We start from the raw sequence: 18,668 nt of genomic DNA, 5'->3' as shown, positions 1-18,668 counted from the left end.
TTTCTTAGGGTCAGAAGGGGCATTTGTTCTCAGGAGTGATTAATTACTATCTTTACCCTTTCAAGTTGTAATAAATACTTGTTTTTCTATAGCGCTTATAACCATCCCTAAGACATATTCTCTATTTCCGACTTGCCTTTTTTGTTCTCCACAAGAATGTCAGTCTAGGCTTTCGTTTCGTCCATTAATAACTAGAAGGATGCTTGGCACACAGCAAGCTCTCCAAAATGAGTACGAATGTGGCATAGGAAAGAGAACCTGGGGATTCTAGGAGGCTGGGACCCAGAGCCGCGGCCAGGGGCTGGGCTGGGGAGAAGGTAAAGGCGAAGGCCGCGCCAGGAGGATTGTTGGCTTGGAGGGACAGATCCAAGAGGGTCCTGAGAGGAGCCGCCTGGTCTCCCTGAGGCTCCAAAATAGATGCTCTGCTCAGGGTCGGCTGGTCCGAACGCCGCAGAAATTGATGTAGCCCGGCCCTCCCCTCTGCTGCGCCCCCTTCTGTCCCTGCCGGGGATTGGCTGATCGTCCTGCGCCCCTCCTCTCGACCCGCCCCCGTTCCGAGACTCCCGGGGATTGGCTTTTCGCCTGGCAGCCCTCCTCCCCGACCGGCACCGCCTACTTGGTCTCCGCCGGTCGCGAGCCTCTTTGTCTCGTGGATTTGGGTGGTGAGTGTGGCCTGGGTTCCTGGACCCTTGAGGCGGGGAGGGCACCCAGCTGGGGCTGGACCCGGCTGGGGGTGGGTTCGCCCCGCGTCCCCTCGAGCTTTGCCCGCCCGGAGCCCCGCTGCTCCCGGCGGCCAGAACGGAGGGGTAGAGCAGCCCTCGGCGGCCCGGGGGGCAGGCGGCCGTGCCCGTCCCGGGGCTGCGCGAGGCACAGACCCCCGCCCGGCCGTCCGCAGGCAGGCCCGGTGGGGTGACAACTTTGCGCTTTCGTCCTCCAGCGCGCAGCCGTGGCTACTGTGTAGCAGGTTCCGGGCCGGGCCGGCCTGAGGCGGCCAGAGCCCATCCGGAACCGACCCTGGACCCGGGGAGTTTGTCTCCAGCGTCTGCGGGGATGTAGCGGCGGAGTTCCACGCACAGGTATGTCCCCATCCTTGAGTGAAGTGAAATGAATGGCCCAGGCCCCGAGCACGTGGTCAATGGCGACTGGAGGGGCCCGGGCGCAGGTTGCTGCAAAGGGCGGAATTCGTCTCTCCCTTAACGTAAAGAAAATTTACGTTCGTGGGCTCCCAGCCGCTTTTAGTCAGTTTTCGGACTTGATAAAGAAAGTACCTAGTGCGAGATCCGAGATATTGACTGTTGATGAGAGAGGCACTCAGGAAATGGTAGAGTACCGCCCTACCCCCCCCCCCACATCTCCCTTTCCTGTGCCCTTTTAAGGTTGATGCTGTACCTTAAGAGGCCAACACAGAAGGGTAAAGTAAGTCTCCATAAAACCCAGAGAAGGGATTGTAAAACTCCTCTTTGGATCCTGTCTGGAGTTACAGCTGAACCAGAAGAAAAATTCTTTTCAGATTGAGCACCTTTGTGATAGTTTTACACAACTCAGAGTACAGGTGAAGAATTTATACCTAACCTTGGCGTTGATTTGTTAGGGTAGGCAGACAGATAGGAGCCCCAGGCAGATGGGGGAAATGAAAAACAGCCCTCAATCCCCAAAGCCACCCTCACCAACAAACCAGATGTACTCAGAGCACCTTAATTCTTGCAGAACATCTCGACACGTGAGGTCAGAACATCGTGCTCTAGCGCCCTTGCATAGCCAGACATGCGCAGATGAAGGTAAAGTGGCAGAGTTTGACAGCTGTATAACCTTCACTTGCCACGCTTGACCAGTATGGGCAAATTAACCAAAATGGGCATGCGCATGTCCTCAAACTCAAACAGCACATGGTGGTTATAAACTGTCTCAGGCCGGAGTGTTAGAGAGTGGTGGAACAGCGTGGAGAATGGGAAGATAGAGACCTATAAAATTCCCAAATTTGTAACCAAGTGGGGCGCTTGGGCCTCTGCAAGTGTACTTTCGCTTTGCTTATTAAACTCCTTGCTGCTTTCACGCACTCCTTCCTCTCTGGTTTCTCCACTGTATTCTTTCCTTCTACAAGACAAGAACTGAGGACAACCGGCACAACTGGTAACAGATTGACATGTTCAGATTAAGTATTGGTCTGGGTCACTGAAGACAGGAAGAACCGTGAGAATGTCATAAAGACTGTAAGTTGAGACTATCTGAAGGCATTAGCTCACAGAAGTCATGAAGCCTTCAGAGCCAAACTTCATTGGGAAGAAACTAGATCCAGAATACTCCAAATTGACTCCTTTTTAAATAGTTTTTGGGCACCCCATGCCTACTAGCATCTATACCTTCCATTCCTGGATTGGGTGTGCATCATGGGGACTTGAGTGAAAAATTCAATACTGTTTGACTAATTATGTACAAGAACTGCTACACTTGGAGTATATCATTAACATGTGATGAAAGCATGTTCGGTGACGAGCAAGCCTTGCCATCCCTTTCTGCCAGGAGATGGCGTATACATCAAAGTATTTAGAAGAAAGTAAGCATTACATAACTGGGAGAGGCTGCACTGGTAGGTACTGCACACCATCTATACTGTCATCAAAATTAAAGTCCTGGATTCACATGAGACGGCGGTCTAGGCACAGATCAGCCTTCGCATGGCAACTAGAAGGCCATCACAAGGGACCTTGAGTTGAGGATTCCCAGAGCCTGCTCAGGCTGCAGATGCAGGCGCCACAAAGTAGGCAGCTTATTCTAAGGTTTTGGATCAAGAATTTCATCTTCATTTATTTTACCTTGAAACTTTTCCTCCCCTTGACCTGGAAAATTCTCTGCCCTGGAAGTTAAAACAAAACTCTTTCATTTATAGAAAAATTGGCTGGAAATGGCTTGTCTGAACCTGTTCTCCCTCTGTTCCTCCACCATGGGCTCCCTTTCAAATTGTGTCATGCTTCAACTAAACCTTACTGCTTTTATAACAATTTTAGCATAACTGTGACACTCGCTCATACCAGTCTTCCAAACCCTGGCCACCCTAGCTAATCAGTCTGATGGCCAGTATGTCAACATCTAGATAAAGCACAAGAAGCTGAACTAGTTTTTGTTCCTGACAATGCAAGCACATTGTGGACCCATTCTGGACAGTGGATATATTAAAGGGAATGGTTCCCACAAGCAGGGGGACAAAAGTCTGACTTACTGTGTTAGAGTTATTTGGCATTGGGAAACCTCCATGGAAACTGAACTGGCCTTTTCTCGGGTGAAGCTACTGGAGGGAAATTTTTCTCTTTGCACTGAAAATAAAGACAGCACTGGACGCTCCCTATAAAACATATTAAAACAACACTATAATCAAACACTATGGTTTGATTCCACAGTTGGCCATTTCAGACCCCCAATAGATGTTATAAATAAGTTCCAGACTAATTATGATGGAACAAATGCTGGCCTAGTTGCTGGATAATTTCCTGGTTTGCAGACTGCACACATGGGGCCTGGAACAGCTCAGCTGTTCCCCTGATTGGTCTGCCTAATACCTGAGACTTCATCTGGGTGGACCAAAACTCTGGAATGACCTGGTGAGGTAATGACACCCCACTCTGTAACTGCCAAAATCAAAGCAAAGTTCTTCTCCACGAGGTATTTTGCAACCTATTTTGCTCTTCCAGCCTCACAGAGACATGGGAAAGAAGTTGTGCAGATGCCAACATAACTACTGGCAGAGGTTGTGAGGACACCAGACCCCAGCCTGCTGGGACGCTGCTTCCACCCTGACCTTTGTGAGCAACTCTGGTCTCCTTATTTAATGTGGCAACAAATTATATAAAGGATTCCTACCTAAATGGCCAGGGTGATGTGGACTCGGGTACCTGGCACCTTCCTTTACCAGGTATCCCACTTTGAATGCTAGCCAAATTATACATTTGAGCTCCTTCATACATTAAAGTAGTTAACCACATAGACACAGCCAATGAGACATCCTAGACAATCCCATGTATTGCCACACCAATTCTGTAAGGACCGTTTTTCCAACTTGGGGAACTTCTGATCGAGAAAAATAGTTCTAAACATTTCCAAAGTAATGGAACAAGAATTTACTGCCATGGTGCAGATCTTGGAAACATGTCCTCAGGAGTGAGCAGGTTAGCCTCTGTACTCCCAAGTTGTCTTCTGATTACACAGGCTTCCCAACAGGGAAGACCATGTACAGGCTTCGGCAGACATGCTGCTTCTATGTAAATGACACAGGAGAAATATTGTCTATGAACCAGTTAAAAGAGCTGGCCAACAGTCTAGCAAATGAATAAAGCACAAGGAGTTAATTAGAGTGACCTATTCGCAGGATTGGAAGACAGGTTCAGAGGAAAATGGGGTTCTGCATTTGGGTTTGTCCTTTTCTGCTTATTCCTCTTTGTCCAAATCTATGGTATTCTTTCCTTCCGCAGACCTCTGACTTCCCATCCTCTAACCCAAGTCCTCTCTCCACAGCAGTCCACCCAGCTTCATGCCTGTGAAACTTCCTGTCAAATCTCAAGCAGGGAAATGAAGGGACCAAGCCCACAAGAATGGCATAAAGATGATTTTACACTGAGAACATCTGGAACAAACAGCAGCTGCAGACAAAAGCCTTTCTTAAACTTCCCTTTGGTGAGTAAAAGAGGCCTGAGAATGCAGCTGCCCTGAAGCCCTCTCTGCATGGCCTTCTGTAAGGGAGGACCCTGACTAGGCATCAGGACCGCCCGAGGAGTTGTGTAAAGACATCCTAGCAGAACCTTCTGTGCTTCCCACTGAGGCTTTAAAGCTCCCTCCCCAACCCTTCAAGCTGGTATAGAAAACCTCCCTGGCTATGTAGAGAACTACTCCTTATAGCATGTTCCTGAATACACACAATGTATAATAAGCTTTTCTTCTATTAATCTGTCGGTTAATTCACAGGCCCCCAGCCACTTGAACCTAAACTGGTAGAGGAAAAGTTTTCCTCCTAGTAACACTTTTCTAGACTTTTCCAGATACATCAGAGAGTGTGTGCATTTGGAAACTGATTTTGTTTGAAGGTGGAAGAATCCAGTGTACATGTGCCCAGGCTTTCTGGAAGTCCTTTTAAATTTGTCTGAAACAATAAACGTTGGGTAGTCATCCTGTATGTTCACTAACTGACTGAGAACTTTCTCTTTATCTCCCCTAGGGAAAATGCTATAAACCATTTAAGCTGGGATGATCTGCTCTGCTTTCCTGATTTCCTGTAGGCATTTAATCCACAGTCTGAGTTGTGTGCGTTGTCGCCATCTTACCGCAGGCACAGCAGCAGGGAGGAAGGTTGTGGGAGCAGTGTAGGGGCAGCATGTACTGTACTGCATGTGGCACTCTGCCCTGTCCTGTGGTGAGTTCCTTACATTTTTCTATTTCTCACACAGTGTTCTCCCCATTTTATAGACGAACAGACTGAAAGCGTACAGAACTTGCTAAAAAGTCCACCATTGCTGAAAACAAGAGCAAGATGCAGAACAATATATCTAATTTGCTGCCACTCATAAAGCAGAAGAAATAAAATAATAAACACATGCACACATACATGCATCTCTACTTTTTACATATACAACTCAGATAAGCCAGCAGCTAACAGAAGTGATTACATTATAAGGGGGATGGGCAGTGAGATTCTGATCCCCCTTTGAAAAGTTAAATACAAACTGTGAACATTATAGCAAAAAGGCAACTTATTCACGCAAAGAAAATTATTTCAAGTTACACACACACAAAAACCCCAGTATTACATCCTTAGGGGGTGGGTTTATTTCATAGTAAGACTGTCAAAAGAAGGTAAGAAACAAACAACATTCCAGTAGTTCAGGACATAACAAAAAGGCTCCTGCACAGAAGTCCTTCATCTGTTCTTGTGTGTGTTAAGCAAAGTGTAGCTAAATTGGCTTTGAAACTAGAGAAGCCCTTAAAAGATAAGCAAGCAGCTTTCAGTATTGGCTGTTTGGTATATGGATCATGAGGTAGATGAGGGATGCAGGCTGCTGTATTAGAGCAGCAGAAGTATTTAATAAGTAATTGGGAAATGTTAAGAAAAGAAATCTTGATTCCAAACACAATCTCAATTTTCTTTTGTAAAATGGAGATAAAGAGTAAAGGGTGAGTAGGGTCAGTACTGCTTACTTAATGGCCTTTTAGAGTAGAAGAACCATTGAAAGAATTTATTCTTAATGAATCTCATTTCAGGAGAAGGTTGATAGCCTGTGGCCTTGGATTCAGTGCTGAAAGGTTGCTTTAAAGAGTTTTGAGACAAACTAGGTTATATATTCATTTTCTGATTTGTATACCTGTTGTCTAACCTACTAGAATATAAGCTTCACAAGGACAGGCATATTTGTTTGAATCACAATGAAGAGGGTTGTGGTAATGATTAAATAATTCATGTAAAGCCCTCACAGTTGACTATGGGCATTGCATAACTAAATGTAAGATTGAGTTCACTTATAGCCAATATGAGTATCTAGCAGATTTGTATTTTGGCATTGACTTGTCAAGTGTAAATTTTCAAAAACTTTTGAATTAGAGTTTTTAGACCATTTTGGAATTCTTGTCTTGGCTAACTTTGTTTCCCTTTTCAAGTGTTGGGGTACATTAGAAACCTCATACATATATGCAAATATATCCATTAGCCCCTTATTTCCCAATGTCAGGTACTAACAGAAGAAAATTTATGAAATGAGAAGACAGTCGTTGGAGTGTTAGAAAATACCTATTGGAAGGATAAAGTCTTACTTTATGAAATAGCAAATGATTTTGAGATGTGTTAAGCCACCCAGTATTGGGTTAGGTGATAATAAAAGCTTTTCTACTTCCATATGTAAAGTTTGTAAGGGATAAAAAGTCATGGAAAATAGTTTCAGATTTACTAGTGATGGATATAGACCTTTTTTATGTTTGAAACTTAAATTATTTTGTAGGGAAAGTATCTTCCCATCATTATGCAACAGATGGAGGACAAGACACATTTGGTTGGCAAAAGAATTTATACTTTATTAGCCATCTCAAAAGCTCTACAAGATGTTTTAGTAATTCATTGAATTATTTATCACTGTTTACCAAAACTCAAGGAGAGATACTATAAATCAAAGGCTGTGTAATCAATTCTGTTAGAATTAATTTTTTGAGTGATGTTTGTTACAATCATGACTAATCTGAACATCTTAACCTACAATTAGGATTAGATAGCTTTCCAAAAGACATTGTTTTAAAGCATTTTGTTTGCAAATTGATAGTTTTAGAAGTTGTGATTTAATAAATGAAAAACATAAAGTATTGTTATACAGGCATCCTGCTTCTTATTAAAGTTTAACTCACAAAATTACAGCATTCGGCAACAGATTTTGCCTGTTGTAGTTATTGCTGTGCTGTTTTAATGGTGATTTTCTACTTCTACATTTATTAATTATAATTCTGTGTGGAAAATTTGTTATTTCAATGATTGTTACCAGTATGAACTCATGGATAGAGACATTATTCTTTGGTTATAATCCAATACTGTCACTTAAACCATTCCTCAAATTGTCCCAGTTTTGGCCTCTGAGGGCTCTTTGAAATTGGCTTCTAATCCTTTTGATGTCACTCCCATCCTTTGTTTTGTTTTTAATACTCCTTAGTTTCTTTCTGGTGCTTCGAGATGCTCCGGCCTCATCTTGTATTTTTCTGTCCAGCCTTAGAACCAGTCATTTTCCCAAGGAACCATGGTTCCTTCTATTGATAACTGTTACTGAGAAACCAAGATGTGGGTGCAAGATGTGTTCATCACAACTGTTGCTAGCCCCCCTTGGTGGACAAAGCTGGGGAATATGTTTGTACATATGAATCCATGCATATGCAGGCACCTGCATTTCTGTGTCTAGACATATTTAGAATATATGAGTTCCCACTGATTCCTCCAACTCTGGGCCACAGGGTTCATTCTCACACCACCTCCATCCTGCTTCTTTGTAACCTCTTTCTGTGACAGTGAGGAACCTGTCTCCTGTTGTCTAAAAATTATTGTCTTATTTGCTAAATGCTACATGTAAAATAGTTACAAAAAGTTCTGACAGAACTACTAAAATGTACCTGTGAGAAACAAATTTACCAACTAGAATACAGTTTGCCATTTTGTCTGTAGCTTTATACTATCTAGTCAAAACTGTTTTCAAAGTTATGTCTGCTCCCAGATTTACTTTTATAAAAAGAATTTATACTTAGTCAGGAAAATAACCTGTAAGAATTGGCATTTTAAAAAGTTTAAAATCATAATTCAGTGACATTTTCAGAAAAAAATATATGTATATATTGTACATGTAGGTTTTCTGAACTATATTATTGTCAGATGAGTGTGTGTTTGAAGAGGGAGGAGGACCCGATTGCTCTGAGGAGAAGAAAAGTATTAATGGTCGTCAGGAATTGTTAGGTGCCAATTTTGGATTTGTAATTGTGAACTTCAAGTGAGATCTAGCAGTACTTTTATGGGTTAGCTTCCAGCAATGCCACGGTGCAGGTACAAACCAGGGGTAGAGGATGGTTTGGGGAGTGGGTCAACCATGCGGCCAGGTGAGTATAATGGAGTGAACTAAATTATTGTTTGTGTGTGTGTGTGTGTGTGCATGCATGCACACACATCTATATACCTCTTTAAAAGTTATCCATCATTGGAATCTAGATAATCTGTATCCTGTGAATCTATAATTCAGAGTAAAAAAATTTTAAGTAACATTAAAACATTTTAAATCCTGAAACCAATTATATATATATATGTATATATATATATAAATACTATGCATTTGTGTGTGTGATCAAACTAATTGTCTTTTTTTTCAGTGGTTTTTCTTCTGTATTGTACTTCCATTAAACCATTCTTTAAAAAGAATGAAGCAGTTCGGCCATGTTCAATAGAGTATTTAAAGCTTCACTTTCTTTGGCTGAGTAATTTCACTGGGGATGTATATTAAGGAAATATTCTGCCTTTTTCATACCTTCTGTCTTCCTAATAAAGAATTTCTACAGAGCTGTTCAAAGAATCTTCACAGTGAAATTCAGTATTGCTACCCTTTTCTCTTACCTTCTTTTTCTCCATTATACTCACCTGGCCGCATGGTTGACCCACTCCCCAAACCATCCTCTACCCCTGGTTTGTACCTGCACCGTGGCATTGCTGGAAGCTAACCCATAAAAGTACTGCCAGATCTCACTTGAAGTTCACAATTACAAATCCAAAATTGGCACCTAACAATTCCTGACGACCATTAAAACTTTTCTTCTCCTCAGAGCAATCGGGTCCTCCTCCCTCTTCAAACACACACTCATCTGACAGCCTTGTCCCATGCTTCATTAAGAGGTCGGAGCTCTTAGACAAGCAGTCTGTGTTCTCACCAGGCTACACCTACCTGCACTCTGCCATCCCTCTTTCCACTTGAACTCATCAGTATCTGTGCTTGACATTCTTCCCCAGCCCTCTCCAGTAATGCTGCTGTCCACCAGGAAGATCATTCTTACCAAAGACACTGGTGGCCTCCATTCTGCCAAAGCAGTGTGTGTGTGAACACCTATTGTTTTCTCTGGAGAACACTGATTAACACACACTTCTGGTTTTTCTCCTGCTCCCCTAGGTACTCCTTGGCCAACTCCTTTGCCCTATCTCTCAATGTTGGGAGCCTTCAGGGGCTGATTCTAGGCCCTTTACTCCTCTATCAGAAATATAACCTCCACCAGTGTCTAACCCAGGTGCTGTCACTATAAATAGTACCTATGTACCAGTGAGTCCTAAATCTCTATTCCCAACTCTGATTTCTCTACTAGACTCCAAACTTGTGTATTCATACTTAAATTTGCCATCTCCAGTTGGACTTAAGCATGACCAAAATAACTCAGTTCCTTCCACAAACCTGCTCCTTCTTCAGGTTTCCTCCTCTCAGTAAGTGATGACACTGTCCACCCAGTTGCTCATGTCAAAAATCAAGATGGTCTTCCACTATTCCTTGCTTTCCCTTTCCCCTCTGTAACCCAGCAGCCCACCGACAAGCTCTTTTAAGTTGCTACGACATAATCCAGATACCACCATCACCCTGGTTCAGACCACCACGTCTGACCTTGACTACTACAATCCTCTCCTAACTCTCCTCTGTCTAATCTTGTTCCCTGAGAGTTCATTCTTTGTACTTCAAGGAAAGGAGACAAAAAACATAGTATCACACATTTCCCTTGTGGAAAGTCTCCAGGGGCTTCCCATGCAGTTAAAATAAAACCCCAACTCACACAGCCTGTAAGGCCCTACGTGCGTAGATGCTTTAGTCCTCCAAGTGTGTTTCCTCTGGACCTTTGCTCTAGCTGCCCCTCTGCCAGCAGCACCCACCCTGTCACCATCACACAGCCAAAGACCTTGTCACCTAGATCTCAGTTTAAATACAACCTTGGAGAGGCTTCCTTTATCTGACCTTAAATATTACCTTGGAGAGGTTCTCCCAATCTAATGAAGCACTTCATCCCTCACCTGGTGGCACATTACATTACCCAGTATTCCCTTTAGAATGAATGAGGGGTAAGTGGTGCTTCATCCAAGAGCACAGCATTAAGAGGTAGGAACTTCCAAATGAATTTAAATTATCCTTTGTCCTTTTGTAATCCTGTTTGGTTTTTAACATCAAGTTAAATTCTCAATTATTGAGACTAAATTTCTCAATTATTTGCTTGTTTACTCATGCATTCATTCAACAAACAGTTAAGTACTTAGTATATGCTAACTGTTGTTCAAGGTGCCGGACAGAGCAGAGAACAAGGGAGCCCTAGGGTTTACATTCTATCAGGAGTAGAGGAAATCATGCTTTGGAAAGTGCTGCAGTAAAACTAAAAACTGATGTGATTTGGGAGTAGCGGACAGGCAACCTTATAGGCAGCAGAGCAATTAAATGAAGTTTCTGATTAGCTACTTGCAGTATATTGGTATCTTTATATACCTTTGCTGGGATAGAGTTGCCTTAACCTATTTCACTGTGTTCTTGTGAGATGGTATGAGTTCTGCATGTAAAGTGTCAGAAAGTGCCTGACATACAGAAAAGCAGTAAGATTAGTTTTCATTATTACTTTAAAATGGGGACTCAGGTAAGGTTTCTTGGAGGAGGAAACATTTCAGCTGAGACCTCAAGGAGAAGAAGGGTCCAGCCTTGTGGAGATGGGGGCTTGGGAGAGAACTGCTGGTCAAAGACAGGTGGGGCAGTGCAATGACTGAAGCTGAGTGGGAGAAGGTGAGTGATCACGCGGGCCCTGTAAGTGTGACTGGTGATTTCAAATAGATTTAAGTGCTCTTGAAAAGCAATGGAAAGCAAAAGGATTTAAGTGGGCAAGTTGACTTGGTCTTATTAAGGTCTTTAAAAAGGATTACTCAGACTGTCATGCAGAGAATGGATTTTTAGGAAGACAAGGGTGGAAGCAGTGACCAGTTAGAGGTGGAGCTATTTCGGAGGTCAAGATAAGAGACTCCATGGACAAGATGCGAGAAGTGGAAATGGAGGTAAGATGGGTTAACTTTGTGTTATACTTGGTTTTTAAACTTCCTGTTCTATTGAGCTTTTGTTTTCCATTTTATAGATATTTAAAACTGTAATAAATATTCAGATATTCCAGTCCTTTTCTACTGAATTCATCAAAGCAGAGAGAAACTGACTCTTTCACAGATGTGTTTCAAAAACTTCCCTAATAGTTCTCCAGAATTTAAGCTTTTGTAATTGCTGCATGCTGTAAAAGATGATAACATTTTTCCCCTATAACATATTCTTTTATTTTTCCATGTGAATTTTTGGAAAATAGTTTATATTTAGCATTCTCTATATTGGAATTACATTAAAATAAAAATTTTGTAACTAGTCCACATTTACGTAATTATAAATTAAATAGGGAAAACAAATATAAAAATATTTAGTCTTGTGCTCGCTTCGGCAGCACATATACTGAAATTAGAATGATACAGAGAAGATTAGCATGGCCCCTGCGCAAAGATGACATGCAAATTCGTGAAGCGTTCCATAGTTTCATCAAAAGCACTATGGACGTTCCTCAAAAAAAACGAAAAATAGAAATACCATTTGACCCAGGAGTTCCACTCCTAGGAATTTACCCTAAGAGTGCAGCAGCCCAGTTTGAAAAAGACATATGCACCCCTATGTTTATCACAGCACTGTTTACAATAGCCAAGAAATGGAAACAACCTAAGTGTCCATCAGTAGATGAATGGATAAAGAAGATGTGCTACATATACACAATGGAATACTATTCAGCCATAAGAAAACAAATCCTACCATTTGCAACAACATGGATGGAGCTAGAGGGTATTATTCTCAGTGAAAGTAAGCCAGGCAGAGAAAGACAAGTATCAAATGATTTCACTCATATGTGGAGTTTAAGAACAAAGAAAAAACACTCAAGGAGCAAAACAGCAGCAGACTCACAGAACCCAAGAGTGGACTAACAGTTACCAAAGGGAAAGGGACTGGGGAGGATGGGTGGGAAGGGAGGGATAAGGGGGAAAAGCGGGCATTACGATTAGCACGTATAATGTAGGGGTGGGGACACGGGGAAGGGAGTATAGCACAGAGAAGACAAGTAGTGATTCTATAGCACCTTACTATGCTGATGGACAGTGACTGTAATGGGGTATGTGGTGGGGACTTGTTAATAGGGGGAGTCTAGTAATGTTCATGTAATTGTACATTAATGATAGCAAGAAAAAAGATATAAATGCAAATGAAACATCAGATGCAATTAGCACATTTGTCCTTGTGTCCAAAAAAAAAAATTTAGTCTCAAGTTTCAGAACTAATTTCTTATGCACCTCGTCATCACTGTTTGTTTTCTGTCTCCATCCATCCTTTATGCCTGTGAACTCACTCTATTTGAGAATATGTTAATAGCTCTCTAGTCATTTCCTTCTTCAAAACACTCCTAATAATGAAGTTAAAAGCTAGCACTCATTGGTACTTAATATGTAGCAGGGACTGTTCTAAGCCCTTTACATTTTTGACTCGTGTAATCCTCAATTCTATGAGGTTATTAATGACATTTTACAGATGGATAAACTAAGGCACAGAGTGGTTAAATAACTTCCCAAATTCCTACAGCTGCTAAGGGTGGAAGCCAGGATTAGCACCAAGTAGCCTTTTCTGCAGGCCATTCTCTGAAGCACTACCCAGTAGAGTTTATAACTGAACAAATAGATACATACTATATCTTGTTTTAAGTATTTCATATTTTTGTGGCTATTATAAATTGGATCTCTTATTTTCAAGCTGTTTATGACTGGTTATACAAGGATACTATTGACTTTTATGTTCCCTGTTATTACCCTATTTTTATACCTCCAGGACTTTTTTTTTAACTGATTCCTTTGGATTTTTCTAGGGATAGGAATTACATCACCTGCAAATAATGGTGCTTTTCTCTTTTCATGTATAATTACATTAGCATGGAACTTCTAAAAGAATATTAAATAATTGTGTTAGTGGGAGTTAATTTTCAGACATGAAATTAAAGAAAATGTGTCTAGAGTTTCATTATTAGATCTAATTGCATAAAAGTTTTTTTCTATGTATTTGAATTTATTCATCTTGCCTGTTTGTGATAGGAGCAAACATTTCCTTAATAATGGTAAGTAGAGATGAGATTTCTCCCCCAAACTTAAATTATCAAACATGCGTGCTTTGGCTAGAAGATCTTGCAAATATAAAAATGAATTTAACTCAGCTAAATTGGACTTGAAGGTATGGGAAATACTTGTGTAATTTAGTGATTGTAGGAGAAGGAAAAGAGGTATAGATGAAACAGTATTAGTTCACTGTTTAGGGCCCTAGATCTCAAACTTGGCTGCACATTAGAAATAATTGGTAAGATTTACAAAAAATGCAGATGCCTGGGTCCCACTCCCAGGTAATCTGATGTAACTGGTCTGGGGTGTAGTGTGGGCATTAGGAATTTTATAAACACCCTCAGGTGATTCTAATGTATGGCCAAGTTTTATAACCACTAATTTAAGGTAAACTTTAAACCTATTTCTCACACTGTGCAAATTCTGATTTGTAGGTTTGTGTAGCCTGCAAGTAAAATATGCCAGTGTGTACACCAATGTTCATCGCAGCATTATTCACAACTGATGAACTGTGCCAAAAGACGGAAGCAACCCAGTGCCCACTGATTAATGTGAATGGGTAAACAAACTGGTATGTACATACAACAATATTATTCAGCCTTAAAAAGGACTGAAATTCTAATAGATGATTATCACAACATGTTGTAACATGCAGGGAACTTGAAAACATGAGTTTAAAAAAAAGCCAGACACAAAAAAGGACAAATACTGCATGACTCCCCTTATTTGAAGCTCCTAAAATAGTCAAACTCATAGAGAAAGTCAAATAGAAGTTATCAGTTGCTGAGGAGGGTGAATGGGAACTTGTTGTTTAATGGGTACAGAGTTTTAGTTTGGGCTGATGAAAAATTTCTGGAAATGGATAGTGTTGATGAACATTGTGAATGTTCTTAATACCACTGAATTGTACACTTAAAATAATTAAAGTGGTAAATTTATGTTATATATATTTTACAATAAAAAAATTCATACAAAAAAGTTGCTAGTGTTGATCTATAAGCCACCTTCTTCGACTAGTTTTAGGCATGTTAATGTTAGGGAATATAATATAGGGTGGTTTAGTAATTGTTTTAATAGAGTTGATTTGGAGGTAGTTCTTTCCCCATACCATTTTCAAAGAAGATAGCCCTTCTACTTACTAACGACTGTGTGCTGTTATAAAACCTTCATGTGTGCAGATGGGCAGAAGCATAAAGCTGAAATCTGCAGTGCATGACTGTGGAGGCTGCTGTGTGTGGAGCCTCCTGAATCAAACATCAGAGGTTCTTACCTTGCACCTTAGATGTGTTCCTGCCTGGACTGCACATGTACACACCAAACAAAACAGACATTGTAACCACTACTCTTACTGAGACATTTATCAAAAAAGTTAATTTGCATCTGATTTGATAATATTATTGGTATTCCAAAGAGAAAAATGAATTGAACTGAAACATCTCTTTGGTATCAATTTTCATGACAAAATTGAGGTCCTTTATAAAACTCTGAGAAGTGAATCACAGTATTAAAGGCCTTGATTTAGTCTAGTCCTGATTATGTGCTTCAGCAGAAGATAGGTGAGCTTTCTTGGCTTGGTTTGCCTATGCAAAATAATTGAATCATAAATACATATTGGATGTAAGTAGCAAATTAGTAATATTCAGAATTCCTAAATTCTGAAAGATGTGGAGTCTAGATCTATCACATGCTTCCTCACCAAGCAGAGGTAAAAGCATGGTTCTGAACTATGGTTAGTGCTACTGAGTCTATTAATTTCCTATGACTACTGTAACACCATACCACAAACTTGGTGGCTTAAAACAATACATATTCATTGTCTTACAGTTCTGGTGGTCAGAAGTTTGAAATGAGTTTCACTGGGACAACATTAAGATGTCTGCAAGGCTGTGCTCCTCTGCGGACTCTAGGGAAAGATGTTTCTTTGCCTATTTCACCTTCTAGAGCTGCATTCCATGCATTCCTTGTCTCAGGGCCCCTTCCATCTTTGCAGCCAGGAGCATAGCATCTTGCCTCAGTTGTTCATTGTTTTCTAATATTCTGCAGTCAAATCCCTGTCTCTATAAGGACACCTGTATTTACATTTAGAGTCCACTCAAATAATCCAGGATAATTTCTTCATCTCAAGATTTTTAGTTTAATCATATCTGCAATGTCACTTTTACCATATAAGCAAAATTCACAGGTTCTTGCAATGAGAATGTGGATATATTTGGAGGCCATTATTCAACCTTCCATACTGAGGAACAGAACTTTGAATTTAATTAGTTTAAATAGCCATGTGCCAGTGGCTACCATATTGGACAGTATAGACAAAGGAACATTTCCATTTTCACAGGAAGTTCTATAGACAGCTTTAGAAGACATCCAGAAGCCAATGCCAGATGTTTTGTTTCACAGCTATTAGACATCTTCAGGTTATTATTGGGCTGCTCTTCAAAAAAGAAAATCTATGTAAACCTGTTTCTTAGAAATTCAGAACACATCATCCTATAGGTAGGCCAAGGAAAACCCCCACACCCTTCAGCACTGAGCAAAGATTTAATGAGTATTTATGAAAGTCCAGGCACTGAACTCCAAAAATAGTCCACAGTCTACAACATAATAAGCATTGTGATAGCAGGAAGCACTGAGAGCATGAGATCAGAAACCAGTTCTGGGGAGGTCAGGGAAGGAATTCTGGAGGATGTGAAACCTAAGTTCAGAGGTGGCCAAGCCAAGAACAAAACACAGGCAGGTAAGAAATACAGCAGAGGGAGAAGCATACACAGGCAGGATATTAAGAGCGTTTTTGGAAGTAGTGCTATATGTCTTAATATGTGGGATCAAAAAATCTTGATGGGCTTACTATGTCATGATAAGGAATTTGGACTTTATCTTGAGTGTCAGGACTGGTTTGAATGTAATCAACAGGGCCAGTAATCATGCCTAAAACAAGGTAGATGTTTCTAGGAATCAAGACTGATGTGGAAGTTGTGTTACATACAGTCCTTGGGCTCAGTTTCCTTCTGCATTTCTCCGCCTTCCCTAGTATATTCTTTTGCTAGGGCTGTTCTAACAAAGTCCCACAAACTGGGTGTCTTAAGCAACAGAAATGTATTGTCTTATAATTCTGGTGCCTGGACATCCAAGGTCAAGGGGTTAAAAGAGTTGGCTCCTGAGGACTATGGATGAAGCCGTCTCAGGCCTCATCCCTAGCTGCTGCTGGTTTTCTGGCAATCTCTGGCAGCCGTTGGCTTGTGCAAGCATCTCTGCCTTCATGTTCATATAGGATTCCCCATATATATATCTGTGTCCAGATTTCCCTTTTTAATAAGGACATCAATCATACTGGATTAGGGGCTCCCTCTACTGCAGTATGACCTCATTTTAATGTACATATGCAATGACCCTATAAAATCACATTTCAAATAATGTCACTTTCTGAGGGACTGGGGTTAAGACCTTAGCATCAATTTGGGGGCCAGGGAGTGGACAGAATTCAACCTTAACACCTAGGAGATGGTCCTTATCCTATGGTCCAAGATTAGAGCACCAGAGATCCAGCCATCACATTCCCATTCAGTGGCATCTCAAGGACCATCTTTGCAGGTCCTCCACATTAATTCAGATGTTCTCTCTGGAGGGTGCTAACAGAGTGTGGTTCTGAGGTGGTCCTTGGAGGTTGTCCTAAAGAGGGCACTGACCACTCGTTAGCAACACCTCCTCTACAGATGCAGGGTCAGAGAAAAGCCTGGCTGGGGAATGAGGAGAGGTAGAGAAAGGTTGTTGCTTCTCAGATCATTCCAGAAGGCCTTATGGAGGAGCAGGGATTTCAGGAGACTTTTACAAGACAGTGTTGCTAGGGCCGATGGTTTGCTTCACACAGGTCAGGTTCATGGTGCATCGTACAGACATGCAGAAAGGACTCGTTGCCACTTGGATCAGTGTACACGCTTTCCCTCACCCTGTTGTAATGTCTGTTCTGCTATGGGTTGTGGTTATGTTGTGTTTGCCTCTTCTACTAGACAATATGTTCCCAGAGAGGAAACAAGCCCCTTTAAAGTCTGATAGGTCTCATAGAGGTGATGGTAAGGATTCATATCTTAAATCTCAGCTCTCGCACTTATTAGCTGCAGGAATTTGACTTCCCAAAACCTTAGTCTCATCATCTGAAAAATGAGGTAACAATATTTACCTTGCAGTGTTGTTTTGATCATTCAACAATAACAAATGTAAGTGCTTGGCCTGCAGTAGATGCTCAATGGTTACTATTACCAATTATTTGTCATAGTGTCTCCTAGCACATAGTAGGGCCTAGCACAGGGCGTCTTGAAAAGTGCTCAATAAATACTTGTTGGCCCCAGTAGAAACTTAGATCATGACTAAAGCCCTGTGCTAGCTCAAGTCTGGAAATTGATGATAAATTAAAATAGTCATCTCACTCATTTGTGGAGCATAACAACAAAGCAAAACTGAAGGAACAAAACAGCAGCAGACTCACAGACTCCAAGAAGGGACTAGCAGTTACCAAAGGGAAGAGGGTGGGGAGGGTGGGTGGGGAAGGAGGGAGAAGGGGATTAAGGGGCATTATAATTAGTACACATAATGTAGGGGCATCCCAGGGAAGGCAGTTAAGCACAGAGAAGACAACTAGTGACTACATCATCTTACTATGCTGATGGACAGGACTGCAATAGGGTGTGTGCGGGGGGACTTGATAATATGGGTAATAACCACAATGTTGCTAATGTGAAACCTTTATAAGGTTGTTTATCAATGATACCTTAATAAAAAAATTAAAATAGTCATCACAGAACTATGAACCATAGGACATTGGAAAAGAAAGTTATTAAGTGCAGTTGTGGGGAGAAATAAATATATAAAAGAAACACCTGAAGGACATAATATGTACACAGGTATCATTCTGTAGTCATAAGACTTCAGTGTCACTGATGGAATATGGTTTGACAAATCCCTTATACATAGGAGCCAGAACTGACTCAGACTTCTG

At 41.3% G+C, this 18,668-nt stretch overlaps 1 long non-coding RNA gene and 2 other non-coding genes across 6 annotated transcripts; all 3 read left to right on the top strand.

Annotated features, from left to right (window-relative positions):
- Window positions 1-586: 586 nt before the first annotated feature.
- Window positions 587-7,378, top strand: LOC118916030 (uncharacterized). 4 transcript variants are annotated; one of them, XR_005026268.2, is made up of 3 exons: window positions 587-662; window positions 938-1,076; window positions 4,507-5,161. It is a non-coding gene; the product is annotated as an uncharacterized LOC118916030 (long non-coding RNA). The 4 variants fall into 4 exon arrangements; XR_005026269.2 differs by lacking the exon at window positions 587-662 and adding an exon at window positions 5,204-7,378 and having other exon boundaries at window positions 669-1,076; window positions 4,507-4,665; XR_008997735.1 differs by lacking the exon at window positions 587-662 and adding an exon at window positions 5,452-7,378 and having other exon boundaries at window positions 669-1,076; window positions 4,507-5,289.
- Window positions 1,364-1,485, top strand: LOC118916071 (small nucleolar RNA SNORA26). The gene has a single exon (XR_005026277.1). It is a non-coding gene; the product is annotated as a small nucleolar RNA SNORA26 (small nucleolar RNA).
- Window positions 7,379-11,963: 4,585 nt separating the features above from the next.
- On the top strand, window positions 11,964-12,070 carry LOC118916073 (U6 spliceosomal RNA). Its single transcript, XR_005026280.1, has one exon. It is a non-coding gene; the product is annotated as a U6 spliceosomal RNA (small nuclear RNA).
- The last annotated feature ends 6,598 nt before the right edge of the window (window positions 12,071-18,668 follow it).

Source organism: Manis pentadactyla, chromosome 5 (assembly GCF_030020395.1).
Source record: "Manis pentadactyla isolate mManPen7 chromosome 5, mManPen7.hap1, whole genome shotgun sequence".
Taxonomy (NCBI): Eukaryota; Metazoa; Chordata; class Mammalia; order Pholidota; family Manidae; genus Manis; species Manis pentadactyla.
Note: the sequence above shows the minus strand (reverse complement) of the source record. Positions and strands in the feature narration are given on the sequence as shown.